General features: G+C 45.1%; 1 protein-coding gene and 1 long non-coding RNA gene across 3 annotated transcripts in view; one reads left to right on the top strand and one right to left on the bottom strand.

The window, feature by feature from the left end:
- The window catches only part of GSDME (gasdermin E), a 359,256-nt gene that overhangs the window by 294,158 nt on the left and 44,386 nt on the right, over nucleotides 1–20,712 (top strand). The window lies entirely within an intron of this gene.
- LOC143996315 (uncharacterized) lies at nucleotides 2,835–16,162 on the bottom strand. Its single transcript, XR_013277525.1, has 2 exons — nucleotides 16,013–16,162; nucleotides 2,835–3,131 (listed from the first exon to the last, which is right to left on the bottom strand). It is a non-coding gene; the product is annotated as an uncharacterized LOC143996315 (long non-coding RNA).

Raw genomic sequence — 20,712 nt, 5'->3', positions numbered from 1 at the left:
CGGGCGGCTCAATGGAGGAAATGCTGTGTAAACAGCATTTCCCCATTCTGCCTAGCAACTAGTGACGCTGATCTCTGCTCCATGTGATTGGAGCAGAGATCAGTGTTCACTAAATGAAAGCCCAGCCCCCACACAGTAACACACCCCTAGGAACACTTAACCCCTACACTGCCACCCTTTGGTTAACCCCTTCACTGCCAGTGTCATTTACACAGGAATTGCTGCATTTATATAGCAGTGATTACTGTATAAATGACAATGCTCCCAAAAATGTCCGATGTGTCCGCCGCAATGTCGCATTTACAATAAAAATCGCTGATCGCCGCCATTACTAGTAAAAAAAATTAAAATAAAAAAATATTAATAAAAATTCCATAAAACTATCCCTATTTTGGGGATAATCAATAATCGCTTATTGTGATTTTTTTTTTTTTTTACCAAAAATATGTAGAAGAATACGTATCGGCCTAAACTGAGGGAAATTTTTTTTTTTTATATATTTTTGGGGGATGTTTATTATAACAAAAAGTAAAAAAGAATGCGTTTTTTTCAAAATTGTCGCTCTATTTTTGTTTATAGCGCAAAAAATAAAAACCGCAGGGGTGATCAAATACCACCAAAAGAAAGCTCTATTTGTGGGGAAAAAAGGCGTCAATTTTGTTTGGGAGCCACGTCGCACGACCACGCAATTGTCAGTTAAAGCGGCGCAGTGCCAAATTGCAAAAAGTGGTCTGGTCTTTGACCAGCAAAATGGTCCGGTCTGTAAGTGGTTAATAAAGACCTGAAATGAATTCCTGTCCTAAATGCATAAAATAGAAGTGATAGTGACAGAGGAATGGTGGTGGGGTGATGGGATCAGGCAGAAGGATGGTGGTGGGGGGGGTGGGATCAGGGGCAGAGGGATGGATGGGGATCAGGGGCAGAAGGATGGCGGGATGTATAGGATCAGGGGCAGAGGGATGGTGGAATGGATGGGATCAGGGGCAGAGGGATGGAGAGGATCAGGCAGAGGCGTGGTGGGATGGGTGGGATTAGCCAGAGGCATGGTGGATCAGGGGCAGAGGGATAGTGGGATGGATGGGATCAGGCAGAGGCATGGTGGTAGAATGGATGGGAACCAGCAGAGAGATGAATAGGATCAGGGCAGAGGGATGGTGGTGGGATATATGGGATCAGGCAGAGGCATGGTGGTGGGGGGTGATGTGAGCAGTGACACTAGCACTCACCTGCTCTGTATCAGTCGATTCCCCCTCCTCTTTGCCTCTCTTCTCCCTTACAGTGCCTCCATTGAGGCCTCTCCTGATGTTGGGTCTCCTTGAACCTCTCCCCCTGCCCTCTACTGGCTGTCAGATCATCAGTTTCATTTCTGCTTCAGGGAAGGGGAGGAGGCTTTATCCACCAGGCAGGCTCTGCCTCTGTGCGTTTGCAGGAAAGGCAGAGCACTACACAGGAGCGACTGATGACTTAATGAGAGATTGATTTGGCCAACTTGCAGCATCAATGCAGAATCGCGAAAACGTCTGAATCGTGATGCATGATGCTACAATTATAGTCAACGATAATTTCAATAATTTTTTTGCTTAGAATAAAGATCACAATTCTCGCGTCGTAACATCTTTCACATTATACAAAAAAATTGGGCTAACTTTACTGTTTACTTTTTTTTTTTTTTTTTATTCCTTAAAGTGTAATTTTTTTTCAAAATTGCATTTGAAAGATCGCTGCACAAATAGAGTGTGACATAAAATATTGCAACAACCACAATTTTATTCTCTAGGGTCTCTGCTAAAAAAATATAATGTTTGGGGGTTGCAAGTAATTTTCTAGCAAAAAATTATTTTAACTTAAAACCAACAAGTGTCAGAAAAAGGTTGTCTTTAAGTGGTTAAACTTCCCTCATTTACAGACGGAAGTTCATTCCTTTTGATCTAAAGTACAAAACATTACAATGTTTATATTTCGCTCAGTGACTGAGGAATGCTGTGAAACTTGGCAGATTACCTGTTTTGTTTTTTTGTTTTTTGACAGCTGTCGGCTTGAGCAGAAAATGAAAGAGATAATGTGGTGCTCACAGAATAAAGCTCTATACGTAAATTACAATAATTATTTAAAATAACAACTATAGATGTACAAAATAACAACTATAGATGTGCAAAATAACAACTATAGATGTACAAAAAACAGCTGGGCGTAAAAAAAAAAAAAACGAAAAGGGGTGGAATTTAAGGGGGAGGAATGACTGTAGGTAAACAAAATTAATCCATGTGACGATATCGGATGCTGATGTCTTAGGCCGCGTACACACGGGCGGATTGTCTGCCCAACTAAGTTCGTCAGACAATCTGACAGACAGTCCGTCCAAATTTTGAATGAACGGACTTGACCACACACGATGAACAGACAGTCCGCTGAAAACTTGCGTGATGACGTGTACAGCACGTACGACGGGACTAGAAAAACGACGTCCAATACACTGCAATGCAACCTTCGGCCGTGTAAATCCTTTCTGAGCATGCGCCATACTTAGTCCGTCCAACTTGCCTACACACGAGCGGACTGTCCGCTGAAACCAAGTTTGGACGGACAAAACCAAGTTTCAGCGGACAAAATTACGGAAATTCCGAAAGACAAAGTCCGTCAGCCTGTCCGCTGAAAAAGTCCGCTGAAGCCCACACACGAGCGGATTGTCCGCTGAAACACGGTTCAGCGGACTAAGTTGGGCAGACAATCCGCCCGTGTGTACGCGGCCTTAGAGGTCTGCTAGTCATAAAAGCTAGAAGGAGCTCTGCAACAAGGACAAAAACAATGAAAGGACAGCGCCCTCTAAGTGCAGCTTATACAATAAAACCATTTATTTATAGGGTTTAAAGACACTCCCATTTGAGTAGAATTAAGCCAGCATATTAGTATTCATGTTCTGTCATCCGTGCATTCCTGGGTATAGAGAGAGGTGTTGGTCCTCTGTTTTAGATCCTATGTCCCCGTGTTAGTCCGGTGGTGCACTTCTGGGTGGTTGGAACGCAGGAGAGGGACACTCCATCATTCACGGCGCAGCGCTGTTGACCTCACTTCCGAGAGCGATGCAGGCGGGTGATGCTCATGTTCGTCCGGCTTTGCTTGAGCAGAGAACTCTGCATAGAATCGGGAAAATGCTTTAAGATCACGAGGGGGAAAGAATTACACTCTTAATCATGCAGTTCTAATATATTTAATATTTTGGGTGGAACTCTGCTTTAAGACCAGGTGCTCTGGAGTAGTGATCCACTTTTCTTTAGTTTAGTTTATACGTTGGCTCCAGTGGATGTACAAGGAATCCATGTACCATAAAAATTCCGAAACAGTTCAATATTGTCTTAAATTACATCAGGCACCAGTTAGCGAGAACAATAGGTTACAGGTCAATTTTACTAAACCACTGCAAAAAAAATAACACTAGAGCTACTTAAATGCTTAGATGAGTATAGTATTTCCCGATCGTAGTGGCTTGTTCCCACAGGCCGTAGTACATTTGTACCAAGTCCAGTAAGCAGAATCTGTGCAGCAATTCTCATAGTTAACTGACTACTGAGAGCACAACTGTCACAATTCATCGGTGCTTGGAGTCTATGCTAAAGGGAAGACACTAGGAAATATTTGTTCTATTTGGGAACTGTGCTGGAAAAATAAAGCTGATTATTTGCTGTGGGCAACAGAAACACTTGCAAGGTCTGTTCTATGGCCTGAGACACTGCACATACACTCTGGTGCTGGTATATAAAAAGAATGTCAAAATTGTGTATATATAGTGTGTATGTATGGATGTGTGCGTATATATATATATATATATATATATATATATATATATATATATGTTTGTGTGTGTGTGTGCATAAATTATTAAAATGACAACATTGTAAACAAAAAAAAGGCTATTTTGGTATTTGCACTGTCTTGACATTTTAGAAATTAAATAGGCCATCAGTATCAAACCAGTTTCAAATAAATGAAAAAAAAAAAAAAAGATCTCATTGTCATCTTGCAGTTCATCTTATTTTCAGATATGAAAGACATATATATGCATAGAAAGATATGTATCTTCATATATATGCATATAGAAATATATATATCTTCAATAAATAGATGGAAAAACCTGTTCAGTCACAACACAGAATCAATGACCTATAAACAAATAAAGATCTAGATCCACGTTTAAACCTTGTGGGGCAATTGTATTAAAAAAATTGATCCAGTGTACCCATCTTCTTCTGAGGGTTAATTCACGACCCCCCACCACCCCTTTTCTGTTTCAATCCCCTCCAGGACCATATATTTCAATTGTGACACACTATGTCCAAATTCAACAAAATGTCTAGAAAGTGGTAGCTGTGTTAATTTATCCCTAATGGAATATTTGTGTCTTGCGATTCTATCTTTCACTTGTAGTTTCACCAATGTAGACTAATCCACATGGACATTTGATGGCATATACTATAAATGATGATTAAAATGTATAGTGTACCCTAATAGGAATATTGAAACCTTTATGGGGGTGTGTGAAAAATGTACCCTTAACCATAGAGTTGCATTGAATGCGTGATAAACAGGGATATGAACCTAGATTTTTTGGTCCCAAAAACATTGTTTTTGCTGGTGTTGATGAAAATCGATCAGATCTAATTAATCAATTGTGTATTGTTCTACCTTTCCTATAAGATGACATAGGAGGACACCAGAACTCCTGAACCATAGGATAACTGGTTCTGAGTAGGTTCCAATGTTTGTTAATTATTTTAGAAATTCTGTGTGAAAAAGGATGATATTGCATAATAAAGGGAATACGTTTGATCGAATGTTTCATTTTTTTGGGGGTCCCAATACTATCCATACTGGACCGTTCCTTCAGGACTGGACCAAGGCTTCAGGATATTTTCTATTAATCAATTTTGTCTCCATCTCATCAAGCCTCTGACTACAGCACAACAGATCGCTAACTATCCACTGAACCCTCAGCTGACTCCCTGGGATGGAGGCAAAGACATTGGGGGGATGAAAACTATTACAATTTAATTTTAATGATTGATTACGATCAGTAGTTTTCACATAAAGATCACTTGTGATTGTCATATTTTCAAGTTTTAATGTAGTATCGAGATCTGAGTAGTATCTATTTAAATATTAAATTTGAGACCAGGAACAAGATAGTTAAATATTTATCAAATAAGAAACGGGTATCCATGTCCCCATCCCATACAGCAAAAATATTGTCCACAAATCTATACCATCCCTGGCAATGTTTAACCACTTAAGGACCACCTCCTGCCAATGCAGAATGGCACAGCTGGGCACAGGCACGTACAGGTACGTTGCGCGCCCCCGATGCACTCGCGACCCGCTCCGTGGCCGCAGGATTGGGTCACAGAGCTGAAGAACGGGGAGAGGTAAGTGTAAACAAACCTCTCCCCGTGCTTCCTAGTGTGGCTGTCACTGATCGTCTGTTCCCTTTTAATAGGGAAAGACGATCAGTGACGTCACATGCCAAGCCACGCCCCCAACAGTAAAAAAAATGGCTCACACTTAGCTCCTACACTGCCCCCTAGTAGTTAACCCCTTCACTGCCAGTGACATTTTTACAGTAATCAGTGCATTTTTAATCACACTGATCGCTGTATTAATGCCAATGGTCCCAAAAATATGTCAAAATTGTCCGACGTGTCTGCCATAATGTCGCAGTCACAATAAAAATCACTGATCGCCACCATTACTAGTAAAAAAAAAAAAAAATATTAATAAAGATGCCATAAAAGTATCCCCTATTTTGTAGACGCTATAACTTTTGCGCAAATCAATCAATCAACGCTTGTTGTGATGTTTTTTTTTTTTTTTACCAAAAATATGTAGAATACTTATCGGCTTAAACTGAGGGAAAACATGTTTTTTTAATATTTTTTGGGGATATTTATTATAGCAAAAATTAAAAAATATTGAATTTTTTTCCAAAATTGACGCTCTATTTTTGTTTATAGCGCAAAAAAAGGCGATCAAATACCACCAAAAGAAAGCTCTGTTTGTGGGGAAAAAAAAGATGCCAATTTTGTTTGGGGGCCAAGTTGCACGACCTCGCAATTGTCAGTTAAAGCGACGCAGTGCCGAATCGCAAAAAGGGGCCTGGTTCTTTAGCTGGAAAATGGTCTGGGGCTTAAGTGGTTAAGGAACATATCAATAACAAATATATTAGATGTTTCTATCATAGTCATGAATGCATTTGTGTATGGGGGTGCGACATTAGACCCATCGATGCACCAATGAGTATCTTTAAAAAGGAAATAGTTCTCCTCAAGTACAATTGAGTAAATCCAATAAAATCTCAATCTGCTGTGTTTTTTATATATATATATACTGGACTGGATCAGCCAGCTGCCAACAAGCCTCTATCCCAAGTTCATGTGGAATTATTGTATAAAGACTAGAGAGGTCCCATGATACCAGATTGAAAGCTTTTACCAAAGAAAAGTTCGATTATAATAGAAATGAATACTTTTTTTTTATTTGTATAGAACAAAAAAACATTGCTGATTAAATCCCACCAGCCACTGTCGCTCTCCTCATTGGACAGATTGACAGAAGCCATTGGTTCCTGCTGCTGTCAATCGAAAGCTATGACAAGGGGGCGGGGGTCAAGTCCCGCTGTCTGTGTCAAAGGATGCAGAAGCAGGCCTCACTCAGAAGCGAGCCTGCACAGGTGCCCCCATGGAAATTTGCTTTCTGTGGGGCACCCGATGAAAAGGAGGGGTCTGGAGAGCTGGCATCACACCCCAGAAGAAAAGGACCAGGGCTGCTCTGTGTAAAACCATTGCACAGAGCAGGTACGTTTAGGCATCTTTGTTTTAAATTTTTTTTAATTGAACGTTTACAACCACTTGAACACATTCCCTCATTCACACAACCAAGGTGGATGGAAGAATCCTCCCCACTGCGATGTATTTTTACATCTCCAAGAGAGCACTGATCGGCGTTGCAGCTGATTGGCTACAGTGCTGATCGAAGGAAATTTTTCCAACAAGTCGGTTTGAGAGAAATCAATAATTTGATTGACTTGGAATGGGAATGGCCATAGACTTGAAATTCATCTAATCTCCACTGGAAAAGTTCCCCTTATCGTGTGCAGTCATGACAACTCTAAAATATATGATTTCTCTTATATTCACCGACTTACACAGCTTCTCTCTTTAGACCATTGGGTTGTTATGCCACCTTCAGGAGAGGACTAGGCATTACATGTTAACATGTGGTAAAAAAAAAATAGAACTTTCTAGTTCTGCCCAAGGGGCAGTCCCTTAGGTAACAATCCCTCAGCATGCTACTGCAGCCTCAGTTTTATTTTGCCTAGAGAAGAAGGACCTAGGAACCCTGACTGGCCCATCGGTCCGTGTTTTTTTCTGCAGAAGCTTTGCTTTTTGCGCAAGATGAATGATCCTGTTATCTGCTATCAACAGCCGGCTTTGTGACAGGCTGGATACCCTTATCCTTGTAGTCTCCCCAGCCTGGCCAGCGAGCGTTTGCAGGTTACAGCTACGCGCTAGGCCGCCCACGACATACCTCAGCTCCAGAGGTGGTCATGGGCTTTTATACTCTGGGGCGCACATATGACTGGGCTACTGATGTCTGCATCACAGTGTGCCGAGGCCAGCAGTACTCCCTGTACTGATCAGAGAGTGGGTCTGTGATGGAATGTTTCCCAGCTCTTCAGGACTGGTAAGTACAGCTCTCCCTGCCTTGATCGGGCTGAGCAGCTGGGCATTCCGGGGGAGGTCCCTCACTTCCATCCCTCCTCTCCCTGTCCCTACCTCCCCCCCCCCCCCCCGTGGGGGATGCTGCATGTGACTGCTGCAGCGGTATGTGTGTCTGTATAGGGGCTCTCCGGGGGGGGGGGCTCTCACCTGTGCTGGGGCTACACTGGCTGGCTGTGTCCTATGATGTGTTTTTTTATTTCCCTGGAGGTGCCTATGAGGCTGTCTGTGATCTCTGCAGTGCTGAGCAACGCCATTTTCAGTCACTGTACCTCATGGTTTTTCAGTGTTGGCAGCCATCTTGGGTATGGGCAAGGGACAGCATGCTCTTCTGTTTCTCGTTGGCCATTTTCCCTGTGGTTTTGTCCTTTAAACTGGATCCCCGGCGGCCATTTTCTCCAAGCATGAGCGCGTTTTTTCAGCATTCTCTAGAGACGGCATGTGTCCCTGTGGTCCGGGGGCCATTTTCCCAGTGCTTTATGTCCTTATGCTGGACGCTTGGCGGCCATTTTCTTTGAGCTCAAGCACATTGCAGAGCAGTTTCAGCGCCATAAGCAGCAGCTTTGAATGACACGGAGCGAATTCCTCTGCACCTGGGAGCTGTCAGAGAACACGGGCACTACTTCCTGGACAGTGCAGAACCTGTCAGGGTGTTGAGTCCCTCAGCCACCAGCAGTTAGGAGGTTGGGACCATCACTGTCCTAAGTCCCCAACAGGTGGCAGACAGGGTAGGGTCAGCATGGCTTCAGAAACTGGTGTTTCTTCCCCTGAAATCCAGGCAATTGCAACCTGTTCTCCTGTGGAATGCGCAGTGCCTCTGGACGCTTTGTCAGCGGTCCTCAATTCGTTCATTGCCAAGATGGAGGCGGTGCTTGGGCGCAAGGTGCTATAAAAAGGCCCCCGCCCTCCAGGGAGAGCTCTGACGCAGGCTCGGGCCCTGCTGAGGCTGGTGACCCCTGCTCTGTCATTTCAGACGACGCTGACCAGGACCATTCGGACAGTGGGGATGAGTCCCTGTCTTGGTCCGTGTTCGCTAAAGCACTTGTTGGAGCACTTATCACAGCTGTGCGTGATACCCTGAAAATTCAGGAGTTAGCAGATCCCTCTGCTGATGTAGCGTTCCCTTTTGGGTCCCATAAGCCAGCCCGTTCACCTAGGGTGTTCCCGTATCTGACTTATTTTGACAAGTTCATTTGCAAGGAATGGAGTCGACCGCAACGGACCTTTTCGGTCCCCAAATATATGGGGGTACATTACCCCTTTGAGGAAAGCCTTCTCAAGAAGTGGTCGGCTCCTCCAGTCGTGGACCCCCCAGTACCCAGGTTAAACAAAGTAACCACGATCCCGATAGAGGGGACTCCTGCATTTAATAATAGATTTTATTTATAATGCACTTTACATCAAAGAGATCTGAAAGTGCTACAAGTTAAAATTAACAATTATACAATAAAACAAACTTCTAAAAAGAACAAAAAGCTTTACTAAAAAGAAATGTCTTAAGGCCTTTTTTAAAACATTCAGTAGATTGAGGAGCCCTAAGGATGTCAGGTAGGGCATTCCACAGGCACGGGGCAGCTGCACAAAAGGCCCTGTCTATCATTGTCCTTAGTCTAGTTCTGGGTATATGAAGAAGGTTTGCGTGAGTGGAGTGGAGGGAACGTGTTCTGTTTTGTGACTTAAGAAGTTCTTTAAGATATGGGGAGGCATGTCCATAAATACATTGATGTGTAAGAAGGGAAACCTTATACTCAGTCCGGGCAGAAACAGGAAGCCAGTGGAGTGAGTGGAGAATGGAGGTAATGTGCTCATGTTTCCGCACTCTCATAAGGATCCTTGCTGCAGAGTTTTGGATGTACTGCCTCTGCAGACTTTTTTCAGGAATCCCAATGAGAACCGCGTTACAGTAATCCAGTCTGGAGGAGACCAGTTTTTCAGCATCAGAAAAAGAAAGAATAGGACGGAGTTTAGAAATGTTACGAAGATGGTAGAAAGAAGTCTTACATAAATGATTTATATGGGTTTCAAAAGTGAGTTGAGAATCCATTTTTACACCAAGATTTGTAACTGTTGATGAGAGAGGAATGTTAGAGCCAGAAAAAGAAATGCTGGTTATAGATGATATGGTCTGGTGAAGAGTGCCAATCAAATGACTTCAGTTTTGGAAGTGTTTAATTGAAGAACATTGTGCTCCATCCATACCTTTATCTCCTCCAGACAGGTGGAGAGTACCGATAGAGATAACTGTGAAGATGGGTTTTCAGCTGTTGCATTTACATAAAGCAGTGTATCATCAGCATAACAGTGGAATGAAATTTTATGGCGGCTGATAATTTGGCCAAGGGGGGTGAGATAGAGAATGAAAAGAATGGGGCCAAGAATTGACCCCTGGGGGACACTACAAGTAACTGTATGTGGATTTGATTTTAAATGACCCAGGGAAATATACTCTGTCCGGTTTGTGAGGTATGATTTGAACCAACTGAGGGCTGTGTCATTGAGTGGTGAAGTGGAGCCGACTTAAAAGAATGCCATGGTCAACAGTATCGAATGCAGCCGAAAGGTCCAGGAGGATGAGGAGGGAGGGAAAGCTAGCATCAGATGATATGAGAAGGTCGTTTGTAACTCTAACAAGGGCAGTCTCTGTGCTGTGAGCAAAGAGGAAACCAGACTGAATTTTTTTTTAAAGAGGTTGTTATATTTGAGGTGGTCCTGAAGACACGTGGCAACTACTTTCTCCAGTACTTTTGATATAAAGAAAAGATTTGAGATGGGCCTATAGTTAGATAGGACCTCCAGAGCAAGAGTAGGTTTTTTTAAGCAATGGTCTGATAATAGCGGCTTTTAAAACTGGGGGAATGTGACCAGCTTGGAGAGAATGATTTATAGCAGCGGTGATCAGGGAACTTAGGACAGTAATATGAATTTTTACCAGGGAGGTTGGAAGAGGGTCCAGGGAACAGTTGGAAGGTTTCATCTTCCTGATGATCTGCACCTCATCTGATGACACCTCAAGAAAACAGTTTAACCACTTTCAGACCGGACCATTTTGCTGGTAAATGACCAGAGGTCTTTTTACACTTTGGCACTGCGCTGCTTTAACTGGTAATTGCGCGGTCATGCAATGTTGTACCCAAACAAAATTTGCGTCCTTTTCTTCCCACAAATAGAGCTTTCTTTTGATGGTATTTGATTGCCTCTGCGATTTTTATTTTTTGCGATATAAACGTAAAAAGACCGCAAATTTTGAAAAAAAATGATATTTTCTACTTTTTGTTATTAGAAAAATCCAATAAACTCAATTTTAGTCATACATTTAGGCCAAAATGTATTCAGCCACATGTCTTTGGTAAAAAAAAAGTCAATAATTGTATATTTATTGGTTTGCGCAAAAGTTGTCACATCTACAAACTAAGGTACGTTTTCTGGAATTTACGCAGCTTTTAGTTTACGACTGCCTATCTCATTTCTTGAGGTGCTAAAATGGCAGGGCAGTACAAAACCCCCCCAAATGACCCCATTTTGGAAAGTAGACCCCCTAAGGAAATTGATAAGAGGCATGTTGAGCCCATTGAATATTTTATTTTTTTGCCTCAAGCGATTGAATAATGACAAAAAAAAAATTTTTTTTTTTTTTTTACACAAAGTTGTCACTAAATGATATATTGCTCACACATGCTATGGGCGTATGTGAAATGACACCCCAAAATAAATTCTGCTGCTTCTCCTGAGTATGGGGATACCACATATGTGGGACTTTTTGGGAGCCTAGCCGCGTACGGGGCCCCGAAAACCAAGCACCGCCTTCAGGCTTTCTAAGGGCGTAAATTTTTGAGTTCACTTCTCACTACCTATTACAGTTTTGAAGGCCATAAAATGCCAAGATGGCACAAAACCCCCACAAATGACCCCATTTTAGAAAGTAGACACCCCAAGCTATTTGCTGAGAGGCATGTTGAGTCCATGGAATATTTTATATTTTGCCACAAGTTGCGGGAAAATTACAAACTTTTTTTTTTTTTTTTTTCACAAAGTTGTCACTAAATGATATATTGCTCACGCATGCCATGGGCATATGTGAAATGACACCCCAAAATAAATTCTGCTGCTTCTCCTGAGTACGGGGATACCACATATGTGGGACTTTTTGGGAGCCTAGCCGCGTACGGGGCCCCGAAAACCAAGCACCGCCTTCAGGCTTTCTAAGGGCGTTACAGTTTTGAAGGCCATAAAATGCCAAGATGGCACAAACCCCCCCCAAATGACCCCATTTTGGAAAGTAGACACCCCTAAATTTAGGGGTACACTAGTGAGACTAGGTAATAAATGGCGGGTGCCCTGAAACTATAAAAAAATAACTAACCAACCAGCGTCACCTGTAACAGTTATATGGTGATCACTGGTGAAAGGGTTAACTAGGGGGCAATTAGGGGGCTTTATGCGGTAGTATATGGGGGTCCCTGGCGCTATAAAAAGCTGCAGCGAACCTAAATACCTACCTGCCTAACTAGCGTCACCTGTGACACTAATACAGCGATCAGAAAAACGATCGCTTATTAGGCTGGGTTCACACTGGAGCGATGCGGGAACGCCACGAATGCGCGGCGGGTTCCCGCATCGCATGCCTCCCGGCGGCAGTTCACACTGCCCTATGCGAACTGCTGGGAGTGTCAGTGAAATGTTACTGACACCCCCAGATCAGTTCGCATATCGCAGTGCGATCTGCAAACTCGGATCGCATGGTGTGAACACCCATGCGATCCGATTCTGCTGCGGGCCAAAAAAAGGGTCCCGTGCGAATTTGCGGCGGGTGCGGCGAATGGCTGAACTCGAATCGCACAGAGATCGGATGTGATTTGCACTGCAGTGCGGTGCGAATCACATCCGTTCTCATAAACCGCTGCAATGTGAACCCAGCCTTAGTGACACTGGCGACGGGGGGTGATCACGGGGTTAAACCTTTATTGGGGGGGTTAGGGGGGTACCTTAGAACTAAAGGGGGCTAACCCTAACTGCCCTAACAGTTATTAGTCACAAATGACACCCGCCGGGTGATCAGGGGGTTAAACCTTTATTAGGTAATAAATGGCGGGTGCCCTGAAACTATAAAAAAATAACTAACCAACCAGCGTCACCTGTAACAGTTATATGGTGATCACTGGTGAAAGGGTTAACTAGGGGGCAATCAGGGGGCTTTATGCGGTAGTATATGGGGGTCCCTGGCGCTATAAAAAGCTGCGGCGAACCTAAATACCTACCTGCCTAACTAGCGTCACCTGTGACACTAATACGGCGATCAGAAAAATGATCGCTTATTAGGCTGGGTTCACACTGGAGCGATGCGGAAACGCCGCGAATCCGCGGCGGGTTCCCGCATCGCATGCCTCCCGGCGGCAGTTCACACTGCCCTATGCGAACTGCTGGGAGTGTCAGTGAAATGTTACTGACACCCCCAGATCAGTTCGCATATCGCAGTGCGATCTGCAAACTCGGATTGCATGGTGTGAACACCCATGCGATCCGATTCTGCTGCGGGCCAAAAAAAGGGTCCCGTGCGAATTTGCGGCGGGTGCGGCGAATGGCTGAACTCGAATCGCACAGAGATCGGATGTGATTTGCACTGCAGTGCGGTGCGAATCACATTCGTTCTCATAAACCGCTGCAATGTGAACCCAGCCTTAGTGACACTGGCGACGGGGGGTGATCACGGGGTTAAACCTTTATTGGGGGGGTTAGGGGGGTACATTAGAACTAAAGGGGGCTAACTCTAACTGCCCTAACAGTTATTACAGTCACAAATGACACCAATGCAAAAAAAAAAAAAAAATGACATTGGTGTCACTGTGACTGGGGGGCAGGGGTAATTGGGGGGGGTAATCGGGGGGTAAAGGGGGGGTGTGAGTGTGCCTGGCATGTTCTACTGTGTGTGTAGAGTGTTGGTGCAACTCACCGATCCGCTCTCCTCCGTGTCGGAACGAAAAATACCGACACGGAGGAGAGAATACATCACTTCCTCTCCTGTGTTTACATTACAGGAGAGGAAGTGATGTCACCGGGGATTTCTATTCGTCGGGAGCGATCGCGAGGGGGTGGCCATGAATGAATGGCCGCACCCTCGTCCCGGATCGCTCCCGGACGAAAACCGACCGCCGCAGGCACCGGGCGGGGGCCCGATCGGGCCCCCGACCCGCGGGAGGCAAGGGACGTACATGTATGTCCTTATGCCTGCCCGTGCCATTCTACCGACGTACATCGGCGTGCGGCGGTCGGCAACTTGTTAAAGGTTGAGAAATTATCTGTGTTGGGGGAACAATTTGGGTGGGAGGACCAGAAAGGGCAGAACGAATATGTGCAATTTTTGAAGTGAAAAAATCCATAAATTTATTGCACTGCTCTTCTGTAAGGGCAGTAAGTGGGGGGATTTTGGTTTAATAAGGTGGTTTATAGTGGAGAAAAGCTGCTTAGAATTTCCTGGGCTATTTCTGATGGCATTTGAGTAAAACTGTGACCTTGCCTCTTTAAGAGACTGTGCATATTTTTGTTGGTGCTCCCTGTAAATTTTTTTATGAACAGTGAGGCTAGAGGCTTTGAAGCGCCGCTCAAGGACCCGCCCTGCTGCCTTCATCTTACAAAGCTCATCATGTAAACCAGGGAGCTGAATGGGTGAAGGTGACTGTTATTGTTTTAACAGGGGCATGGAGGTCCAAGAGGCTGCTAAGTTTACTGTTGTAATAATCCACTGCTTCGTCAGCTAATTAAAAATATGTGGAAGATGCTCAAAGTCTGCTGCCAAAAGGTCTGAGTTTGTTTTTTAGGTTTCTAAAACAGATGTTCTGCTTAGGCCTGCAAAGGCCAGAAGGGGATGGCAAATTCATAGAGATGGCAGGTTGTAAAGAGGAGCAGAGTTTGTAATGACCAGATCCAAGATATGCCCCCTGGTATGTGTGGGGACACCAACAAGTTGCTTTAAGTTAAAACAATCCAGTAGTTGAAGAAATTCAGCTGCAAAACAGCAGGAAGGGGTGTCAACGTAGATGTTCATATTGCCCAAAATTATAACGTCGGCAGAGGATGTGCAGAAAGTTGTGAGAAGATTTGACATCTCAGTAATAAATGATGGGTTTGGTTTTGGTGGTCGATAAATAAGGAAAAACAGCACAGGTGAAGGGGACTTGCATTTAAATGCAAGGCATTCAAATGAAGACAGTTCAGGTAATAGCTGCAGAGATAGCTCCAGATCGCTGGGATAAATGACTGACCAGCCCCCAACACGCCCTGTGCTACAAGCTTTTTGAAAGTAGCTATATCCTTGGGGACAGCTCTCATTTAAAGAGGAAAATGTATTTGGTTGGTGCCAGGTCTCTGTAAGGAACATATAGTCCAGACATTTATCCAGGATATGATCATGAATGAAACAGGACTTATTTATAATAGACTGTGCATTTAAAAGTTCAATTTTACTACTTGATGATGCAACAAGTCTTTGCACTGGCCGTAGCAGACTAAAATCCACTCCACATTTCCTATTCAGCTCACTAAAAGGTGTTTACATGGAAACGTCCACACTACATATCCGATAAGAGACAGCACTCTGATGACGCATGCGTGGAATAACAGTTCGTGTTTTTGACCATAGAGCCGGGATGGTATGACTTGTCTGTAAACAGACAAACTTTCTGCGAGAACTTCTATGGATGTAGCGCGGACGGCGGAGAAGGCTCAATTTTTTTATCACTGCAATGCACGATGGGGTGAAAAAACTGCTGAGATTTATCAGCTTGTTGACAGAGTAACTCAACATAGTTCTCTGGTCACCACTCCACTCTCTGGGAGTACCAACAGGCAGATATACTAGCAAGCAGGGGGTACCAACAGGCAGGTGTGCAAAAAAAACAGGGAAATGTACAGACCATCCAAATATACAGATAGACAAGTCTATAAAGTCTATAAACAGACAGGTATACAAACAGGGATACTGAAAAATAGATGTGCAGGTCATCAAATGTACAGATTTGCAAGTCTCTTAAAAACAGGCAGGTCTACAGCCAAGCAGGGGTACCGACAGGTAAGTATACAGCCAGGAAGGTATATAGACCATTAAATATGCAGATAGCTAAGTCTATTAGACAGGCAGGTATGTTGGCCAGTAGGAATACTAACAAGCAAGTTTCTGGTCTCTAATCACAGCGACACAGCCGACATAGCTTCAGAGTCTCCAGTAACATTCCACTCTCATTCCTCCCCATTACCTGTCCCTGCTTATCACTGCTGTCAAAGAATCTTCACTCAGCTGACCGCCGAGTCTCCCCTTGACTTGGATCCACAGCACGGCTTCAGTCACAGAGCTTCCTCTTTATCAAAACAGTCTGTTGGCCGGGGTCATAGGAGGCGCCACTGGGGGGAGGTGATCACTGATCATCCGGCGTTTCACTGAAAGCTAGTATCCAGTTTAACCAGCCAGAGGATGGGATGGATTCAGCGGGGTTTGGAGCCATCATGAGTAGTGACACTGCAACCTCTCATGCTGCGGGTCAGCCGCACCTCTTCCTGGCTCAGCCCTCACACTCTTCACACTCCTCACACCCCTGGAGAAGCGGCAAACAGACAGCACCAGCGTCCTCTCCTCGTTCAGGATGGGCTGAACTTTCTCTCAGATCGCCACAGACAGGATCCCACAGACAGGAAGGCCGAGGCAGTGGCTCGTTCTTTGTTTACGGTTGTTTACGGTTGTAGGGTCAACCATGCGACCAGTACTGGCATCTGCACTTGTGTCGCAGACACTGAGTGGGCAAAACTGTTGCACCGCGAATTGGGAGAACAGGCTTCTCCTGTCTGTGTGGAACTAGCAGACCAACTAGTGCAGGCCTTAAGTATGTTTGTGACGTGGCCTTGGATACCTCTGTTATCCAGGGCTTCAGTGTCAGCAGTGGTGCTGAGCTACCTGATTTGGTTAAAATGCTGGTCGGCTGACCAGGCATCCAAGAAAGCCCTGATGGATCTACCCTTCCTTGGCGACCAGCTCTTTGGAGCCTGTTTGGATGACATTATTAAAAATGCCACAGGTGGTAAGAGTACACTACTCCCACAGGCCAGGAAGGCTAAGGAATGTTTCCAGGGGTTCTACTCAAACTGTAAAGGGGGGTAAGGTTTGCGCTATGGAGACAGAAAACTTTTTGGAAGATGAATATTAGAAGAAGCAATAAAAATCTGAAATTATAAAATGTATATAATATAAATATAAATATATATATATAATATATATATATATATATATATATATATATATATATATATATATATAATGGAGGCTGCCACTACCAGATAATACCAGCCTAATAGGTTGGGGGAGAATGTGAATACTGTGATGGTAGCTATGGTGCTCTCCTATGACAGCAAATAAAATACGTATAATACATGTGAATTACAAGTGCTAACGTTAATGAACAACCTTCTTAAAGTGCTAGTGCTAATGCAACAAATAAACTCCTATGTAATTGCTACAGTGCAGATTGCAGGTTGAAAACAAAAAAATGCTGAAAAAATGTACTCTATATTTCACAGCTATGTGTAATCAAAAGTGCTTATGTGCTTTTAGTGCAAAATAAGTGCATATAAAGCTTATGAAACATATCATCTTCACACAATAAAGTCCATTAGAAAACAAAAATGACTTCAAAAAGTTCCACAGAAATTCAATCAAAGTGACTTATGCTCAGTGTCTGGTGTATCCTGAATTGTAACCGGTGCGTTTTCCGTGCATAAGACAAATTGCCGCACTCACCAGCTCCCCTGCCCCTGCAGGGGTTAACTCGCCTCCACAGTGTGAGCCCCTGTGTCGCTATGTAAAGCTGGTCCGGGTAATATTCAGTTGCTCCTCATTTCCTTGTGTTATATAAGAAAATAAAACATCCATAGTGTAGTATTGTTTGAGACTATTGCCTTTATTGTAATTCAGAGGTAAAAGAACGTTGTAAAATACAATCACTGGTGCCGCCTTGTGAGAGAGAGTGTGTACACGTTAGGCCACGCCCTACGCATTTCGTCATTGGACGTCGTCTGGAGCGCTCCAGACGACGTCTAAGAAGGTTGTTCATTAACGTTAGCACTTGTAATTCACATGTAGTATGTATTTTATTTGCTGTCACAGGAGAGCGCCATAGCTACCACCATAGAATTCACATTCTACCTTAAACTGTAGTCCCCAAGAAGGAAGGGGTACGTCCAATCTTGGACCTAAAAGCCCTCAGTTACTTAGTAAAAGTACAGCGGTTCAGAATGGAATGAGTTCGCTCAGTATTCGCTCCACTCCATCAAGGGGAATCCCTGGCATCTTTGAACATCCAGAATGCATACCGGCACATACCCTTATGCCATCAGCATCAGAGGTTTCTGCGATTTGCAGTTGGGGAAACCCACTACCAGTGTGTGGCTCTTCCCTTTGGTTTAACATCCGTCCCCCGAGTCTTTTACAAGCTTTTGGCGTTGCCTGGACAACGCGGGACCGCGGTCGTAGGTTACCTAGACTATCTCCTCCTGAGAGCATCTTCCGCCTCAGAGTTAGAGGAGGATGTGGTGATCACCATGCAGACCCTGCAGGAATTTGGGTGGCTGTTGAACCTAAAGAAGTCGGTGATCGTTCCGACTCAGCGTTTGGAGTACCTAGGCTTGCTGCTGGACTCCATGGAAGCGAGAGTGTTTCTCCCTTCAGACAAGCTGCAGACTCTCAGAGCCACAATAAAACTGCTGATGAACCGCAAGTGGTCGTCGCTACGCTTCTGCATGCGAGTCCTGGGACTCATGGTGGCCTCCTGCGAGGCAGTACCCAGTATGCCCAGTTCCATACCAGAGTTCTGCAGAAGGAGATTTTGACGAAATAGGACAAATCTCCGTTGTCCCTGGATCGACAGATTCAGGTCAGCCAGTTAGGGATTCCCTGATCTGGTGGCTTAGGTCCCTGGTACTTCAGACCGAGAATTCGTTCCTACCTCTGAAATGGGCGGTGATCACAACCATCTCCAGCCTATCTGGCTGGGGTGGAGTAATGGGAGTTCAGTCGACTCTGGGCCTCTGGTCGACGGAGGAATCCAATCTGCTTGATCTGAGAGCAATCAGGCTATGCCTCTCCACATTCGATGAGACTGCGAGGGCGTTCGATCAGGATCTAGCCAGACAACGCCTCGGCTGTGGCATATGTCAATCACCAAGGAGGAACAAGAAGCTCGGCCGCCGCACGAGAGGTCGCTCACTTACTTCGGTGGGCAGAGCGACATGTACCGGCCCTGTCGACTATTTACATCCCGGGAGTGGAGAACTGGCAGGCGGACTATCTAAGTCGCCAGATGCTGGACCCAAGAGAATGAGCGTTGCATCCAGGGTGTTCAGGCTACTGTGCCTGCGTGGGGCACACCAGACGTAGATCTTCTGGCCTCCCGTCTCAATCGGAAGGTGCCGAGATTCGTGTCCAGGACAAGGGATCCGTGGGCAGACGCGTCAGACGCGCTGGTGGCTCCGTGGGATCAGTACCAGCTGATCTACGCCTTTCCTCCGCTAAAACTGTTACCACATCTGCTTCGCAGAGTGGAAGCCAAGGGGATCCCAGTAATACTGATTGCCCAGATTGGCCTCAGCTTCCTTGGTACATAGACCTAGTGTGCCTGGTGGCAGACGCTTCCTGGCAACTGTCATTGTGAGAGAACCTTCTGTCTCAAGGTCCGATTCTCCAACCTGCCTTAATGGCATGTCTATTGAGAGCCAGGTGTGGAGGAACCGGGGTCTTTCGGACTTTGTGATCCCAACTATGCTGAGAGCACGGAAATCTTCTTCTCGGAAGATATATCATCGTACCTGGAAGGCCTACATCTCCAGGTGTGAGGAGAAAGGATGGCATCTGCGCTCCTTTTCTGTATCCAGGATCCTGCTGTTTCTACAGCAAGATGTAAAACAGAAATTGGTTTTAAGCACCATTAAAGCGGCGGTCCACCCTAAAGTGGACCTTCCGTTCATTTGAACCCCCCCCCCCCCTCCGGCGCCACAATTAGCACCTTTCAGGGGGGAGGGGGGTGCAGGTACAGGTATCTGCACCCACTTCCGGCGTAGATTCTACAGAAGGTACGCCCCTTTCCGAAGGTCCCCCGCTGCCTGCTGGGAAACACACGGATCCCAGAGACAGCGGGGACCATCCTTATTGGGCAGCGCGACTTGCGCATGGGCAGTAGGGAACCGGAAAATGAAGCCGAAAGGCTCCACTTCCTGATTCCCATACCCAAGATGGCGGCGGCAGCACCCGAGAGATGATCAAGAGATCGGCTTCGGGTGCCAACATCGCGGGCGCGCTGGGCGGTTAAGTGTCATTATTTTAAACGTCAGCAGCTGCAGTATTTGTAGCTGCTGGCTTTAAAAAAAAAAAAACGGCGGACTCCCGCTTTAAGGGACAAATATCAGCTTTGGCTGTCTTTTTTTCAGCGAACCCTGGCGTCTCACTCTCTAGTGAGCGCTTTTGTTCAAGGGGTCCAACATGTAGTTCCTCCACTGCTTCCGCCGTTACCCCCGTGGGGTTTGAATATGGTGTTAGTGGCGCTTCGGAAACCAACATTTGAATATATCGGAGAGATTCCCGTTGACTCTTTCCCAGAAAGTGGTCTTTCTAGTGGCCATTACTCGGCCAGGAGGATTTCGGAACTGGCGGCCTTGTCTTGAAAGTTGCTCTATCTGGTTATCCACAGGATAGGGTGGTGTTGCGTCCGCAACCGTCTTTTCTGTCGAAGATGATTTTGGCGTTCCACATCAATGAAGCATTGTGTTACCATCTCTATCTCCTAAGCCAACACATCCTAAGGAGGTGGTCCTCCATTCCCTGGACATGGTTCGGGCTCTGTGCGGTATTTGTCTGTCACGGCTCCCTTCCGGAAGTCAGACTCCTTGTTTGTTTCGGTGGCTGGTCCGAAAAAAG

The sequence above is a fragment of the Lithobates pipiens genome, unplaced genomic scaffold, assembly GCF_037356315.1.
Source record: "Lithobates pipiens isolate NorthernLeopardFrog02 unplaced genomic scaffold, aLitPip1_a1.2 Scaffold_19, whole genome shotgun sequence".
Classification (NCBI taxonomy): Eukaryota; Metazoa; Chordata; class Amphibia; order Anura; family Ranidae; genus Lithobates; species Lithobates pipiens.
The sequence above is the reverse complement of the archived record's forward strand: the minus strand, read 5'-3'. Positions and strand labels throughout refer to the sequence as shown.